We start from the raw sequence: 5,362 nt of genomic DNA, 5'->3' as shown, positions 1-5,362 counted from the left end.
GTTTCTAATCCCAATGCCATTAACACCCCATTTCCTGCGCACCCAGGTATTTTTCTGGAAGGAAACACCCCCCATTAATCCAAAGAGTGAAACCTAGCCAGAGGATCAAGCCATCTTCTGAAAGCTTTTTTGTACCTGTAAGGTTACATTATTCTCCCAACCTGTAATTCTGCAGCTGAGATTGCACTGTAAATGTGAAACTGAGTCCTTGAGCAGGTTATTAGCTTAAACTTAGGTAGCATTTGCTGTTTGGAAACGTCCCAGGAGAGGTAACTGAGGTCTCTTTCAGGATGACTGTGTGCAGCCTGAATCGAAATAATATCTCTACTGCAGCTGTAAAAAAATGCATTAAAGGAAGTAGAAACGATGTCTTAGCTATAACATTTATAAAACATCAAGGATGGTTTGTGAAGGAACCTGTGGTTTTCAAGTACTAATGGAAGAAAGGCTCGGGAGCGGTGAATATTCACCAGGTCTCAGCAAATTAACATTTTATTTCAAGACTCTCAATGAGCGATAGAACTTGGGATAAAATAATCATGGTCCTCTCTGGTTCACGCTACATGGATTTTGTGAATATTTCACTGATTGTGTACGTCTCCATTTCCTAACTGATCTGTTTGCATAAGTAGTTACCCAGGCAGTCAGATTCCCACATCCAGCAAAAGATCTGAAAGGATGCATCCAAACCCGCAACCATGCAGAGAAAAAGGCTTCCTGCTCCCCGGGGAAATCTCAGGTCTGCCAGAGAGACAGAAGAGCTGTAAAGAACAAAACCATACTAGATTTGACTTTTTTTTCTCTTTACCCTTTTTTTTTTCTTTTGCCTGAGGAGCCACCTGATCCCCCTGACACAGAAAAGTGTGAGACAGGCGGATGGGTGAGCGCTGCTGCCTCAGTGGGATCCCTGCCTGAAATAAATCCAGGTCGGCTCTGCCCTCGGAGCGGGGCGACAGGATAGTGGTGCAACCACACATCTCAATGACCACCAAGGATTGATTGAGACGTCAAAATACTGTCAGTAGCGCCTCCAAACAGGATTAGAAGTCAAGTCACCAAAAGCATAGGATCAGGACACTGCCTATCAGTCCAATAAATAACGATGCATCACAGGGAGAGGCTGGAGATACAGGCTGGCTAAAAAAAGCATGGCAGCCCAGAAAATGCAGTTCATGGAGAACTTAAGAGATCAACTCATCCATCCTTCCACCCCAAGCAGAAATTACCTAACTATAGAGAAGACTACCTGAAAAGATGGATGTTCTTAAAACCCTCCATTGGCAGAATTTCTCCCTCTGCCCCCAACAACTTACTGCATTTCTTAACTAGCCTTATTCCTGAAAGAGGTGCCAACCTAAATCCAATTGTGGCAGTTCAGACCTAGGGAGTTCTGCCCAGGCCACAATGGCAGTAAATTCAAACATCATCTCAAGCTTGAAGGAACTTGCATCCTGGCATCCCATTCTTCCAAAAGATGGGCCCAAGCCACAAATCTGAATGCAGCATGCTCCCAAAGTTCAGCCCCATACTAGGAGGCACAGAGAGCGAGCTGAAATTGTCCTGTAATTTTTGTTTTATGATTTGATTTTCAAAAAAGAAATTGATCTGAAAAGCAAATTTGGAGCTTTTCAACCAGTTCTATTCTTATCTAATTAGTTGCAAGCTTGGGGATCATCTTTTCACTAAAAAAAAAATGTTTCATGTCTAAAATTCTGGTGTGATGACTGTCCTGCATGCACTTGCACAGCACCCACGAGGGAACTCTGGTCTCAGGCAGCGTTTACTGGCATTGCAGAGTTACAAATAATAGTTAATTTTCCTGCCAAAATGAACCCGTTCAGGAAATCTAGAGCTGCCGCTGGGTATGCTTAAGTGGGTGCTTGTACTCCAGTTAGACACTCCCTGTTTGGCTTTCTCCTGTCATCTCTTAGAACACAGGTACACAGGATACCTCCATTTCAGTGAGGAAGTTGATTTAAGAAATCCCTGCCTCTCGCCCCAGCTCTGCAGTTCACCACCCTCATCAGCTGTGCCAGGTTAAACTTTTTACGAGTTTCCCTATACACAACATCGGCAAAGTGGTCTGAGTCAAAGGTGCACCAAATCACATCATCAGTAATTACCTGCAGGGCTGCTGCCCTGTCTGGGCTAGCTGCAAGCTACTGCGTTACAGAATAAAATAAGGCCATGCAAACCATCTGCTCTGGTGGTTCAAACAAGCTCATCTCACTTGTTACCGTGATGGGCTGATTGTGATCTGTGGGCTGTAAGGTGTCCTCAAAATGTGAAGAATGGAAAGAATTGTGGTTGCCCTCTAGTTTACTCAGAGGAAAACACAGCATGACTTATTAGCTGGTCCAAGGTAATGTACAAATACTGTAGCAAAGCCAGCCACTGAAACTGGAGTTTCAGTCCACTCTTAATTGTTAAATCATCCTTCCTTTAAGCTGGAGTCCTGCCAACAGTACATGTACCAGTCGGTCTAAGATGGGCTCCGCACTCCAGCGGACTAGCAAGGAAGAAGGGTGATTTCTCAGCTGCTGTGAGCTCTGTGCAGGACTGAGGAGTGGGGTCTGGCCTCTCATTGCAGTGCTGAAGCCACTGAGATGGTGTAGGACCATCATCTCTGTAGGGATGTAGGGTAAAGCAGAACCATCATCCTTGTACAGATGTAGGGTGATATATGACCCTGAGAGGGACAACTGTGATGGAGGACCATCATCCCCATAGGGATGGTGGGACCTGTAGGAGGTTCCTCTGTGGTTGTGTAGGACCTTCCACTTTTGCTCCCTACCATAGGTGAAGGGATGGCCATGCAGGGGGAGTGGGATATGCTAATGGACTCATTTGCACAGCTGAGTTGTTCTGAGTGAGGGGACGGGAAAAGGGAGGCTGAGACCTGTCTCTTTCTGCATATCAGCACAGCTTGGCACAGACCCGAGAGCAACTGTCAGCTGCCTCGCTGGCCTACACGGCCGGGGGTGAGCAGGGCAAAGGGTGTTTGAGAGCCTCAGCTCCAAGCCAAGCGCAGCATGCCAACGATGCCACGGGCCCTGTAAGGTGCGAAATTGTTCCCATTCATTTGGAGCAAGACATTGAACACCTCATAATAACATAGCTAAAGCAATTATTGAAAATACAAAAGAGTTACTGTGACAGTTACTCCTTGGAGTATCCTGCAATGCAAAGTCTTGGCTGACATAAAAATTGCTGTTGGCCTCTTGCTTATGAATATAAGGTAGAACTGATTGTTAAATGTGCCAGGCCTTGTAAAAATGGATAATTCAGCAAGAATAAGGTCTATCTACTATTTAATCGGCAGGGATCATTGCTGCTGGCAGCAAGAATAAAGTCTGTTCCAAGTATCACTTAAATGAAATTTTCTCAAGAGACCTTGTTTTCAGAAGCAATTTCTCAATCAAATGAGAAATAAAATCAGATTAATAGGTTAAATGAGTGTCATCCTGCAAAGGGCCCCCCTCCGAATAACGACAATAACCATAAGCAGCCCTGCCGCTGCCCCCTCCTCATCCCTACCATCACACAGGGGATCTTGGGGGTACAAAACACCTGGGTTCTTATGGGGCAAGTGAGTTGAAGACAATGAAGTTGTGCTGTTGTAAACAAAATCAGTGCTTGTGTTTTTGTGATGCTTTCTGACACGTGGGCTGTCACTGAACTGCCTGCAGATGGAGCAGACTTAATTCATCTGAGACCTGACCAGAACACGTCAGAGGAAGATGTCCTTCAAGAGGCTATTTCTCTCCACTGACTATGAAAAGAGCCAAAAAACATCTCAACAGGAGACACCTAAAGCCAGGTGAGATGGATCCCACCCAAAAGTAGCTTGTAGGTTGTGGCAGGGTTTGGCTTTTTCTTCCCGTGATTGTACCAGAACTGCTATAAGAGCATCCAAGGCCATGGTAACATTACAAAAAAAAGTAATAGACCAAAAAAAAACACCCACTGGGGCTTTAGACATGGAGATGGATGCCGTTTTCTGCACTATTATTATTTCCTTCTCAGCTCAGTGCAAGGAGCAGCAAATGCAAATAAGCTGGAGCACCTGGCCCAGTGCCGAGTACCCTGCCTGATCCCGAGCCAGCAGCCTTTCAGAGCTTCATGCTCTTGAAGTGAGGAGCCTTGAAAAAACGTGTCCTCCACCCATGTCTATTTTGAACTGGAGCACAGCCACACCGAGGGCTCTGCTTGTAAGCCGGTACCTGCGTTGCATGTCAGACATCCCAGCCAGCTGAGCGTGGGAACGGGTGACATGCAGATGGTTGTCATTAGCCATTGCAATGGGCTGGATACTTCCCAGTGCTCCAAAACACCCTTTTTTTGTAACAAAAAAATAAAACCCCTGATTTGTCTTTTCAAGCAAAGACAAAAAGAAGCAAAAGCAAGCATATTGTCCTCAAGGAATACTGGCAGCCCTTTGCAATGGGAGATAAGTACCAGAAGTCAGGAAGAAAATGAATGGGGTCTTTACACTCATGGAGTAAAATAGAGCAGGATTACTGGGGAGGAAAAAAAGGCATTCTAATCTAGCTCAGCATCATGCACTTATTTTAGATGCTTTCTGGCGAACTCCACCACTGATTTCTCTAATCAGATCTGTCCGGCCTGCAATGCTTGCACTGATGCATCCTGCTTCTTGTACTGCTGCTGCCCTCCACTGATGTGCTGAGTCCTCTTGCCACACTCACACAACAAAGGAATGGCACAGAAGATGCCCTGGTAACCCAGCTGTGATGTCCCCAGTCAATGTTAGGTATTAATTAATAATGAGATGTCCTTTCCTGCCCTGACTCCAGTGGTGATGGGCCTCAGCACTGCTACAGCTCAAGCAAATGAAAAAGCTCTCTTTGAGCCCAAAATAACATCTGATTCTCTCAGTCATGATCTTCTCAGCCAAAAACGATGCATAAACATAATGGTGCTGTCCTCTGAGAAACAAACAGGTAGATGTGAAGAAAAATTCTAAGGGGAATTAGCTCAAATGGTAGAGCGCTCGCTTCGCATGCGAGAGGTAGCAGGATCGATGCCTGCATTCTCCAGTGTTTTGAGAGACTGAAATTTATGGTAGCATAAAATTCCCAGTTACGAGTGGTGTTCCCCAGGTCTCAGTGTTGGGGCCGGTCCTGTTCAATAACTTCATTGATGATCTGGATGAGGGGATGGGGTGCTTCCTCAGTAAGTTTGCAGATGACACCAAGCTGGGTGGAAGTGTCGATCTGCTGGAGGGCAAGAAGGCCCTACAGAGGGACCTGGATAGGCTGGATCTTTGGGCTGAGGAGGCCAAATGTGTGGGGTTTAACAAGGCGAAGTGCCGGGTCCTGCCCTTGGGTCACACCAACCC

At 45.9% G+C, this 5,362-nt stretch overlaps 1 non-coding gene across 1 annotated transcript; it reads left to right on the top strand.

The window, feature by feature from the left end:
• Positions 1 to 4,987: 4,987 nt before the first annotated feature.
• TRNAA-CGC (transfer RNA alanine (anticodon CGC)) lies at positions 4,988 to 5,060 on the top strand. The gene has a single exon. It is a non-coding gene; the product is annotated as a tRNA-Ala (tRNA).
• The last annotated feature ends 302 nt before the right edge of the window (positions 5,061 to 5,362 follow it).

Source organism: Phalacrocorax aristotelis, chromosome 1 (genome assembly GCF_949628215.1).
Source record: "Phalacrocorax aristotelis chromosome 1, bGulAri2.1, whole genome shotgun sequence".
Lineage (NCBI taxonomy): Eukaryota > Metazoa > Chordata > Aves > Suliformes > Phalacrocoracidae > Phalacrocorax > Phalacrocorax aristotelis.
Note: the sequence above shows the minus strand (reverse complement) of the source record. Positions and strands in the feature narration are given on the sequence as shown.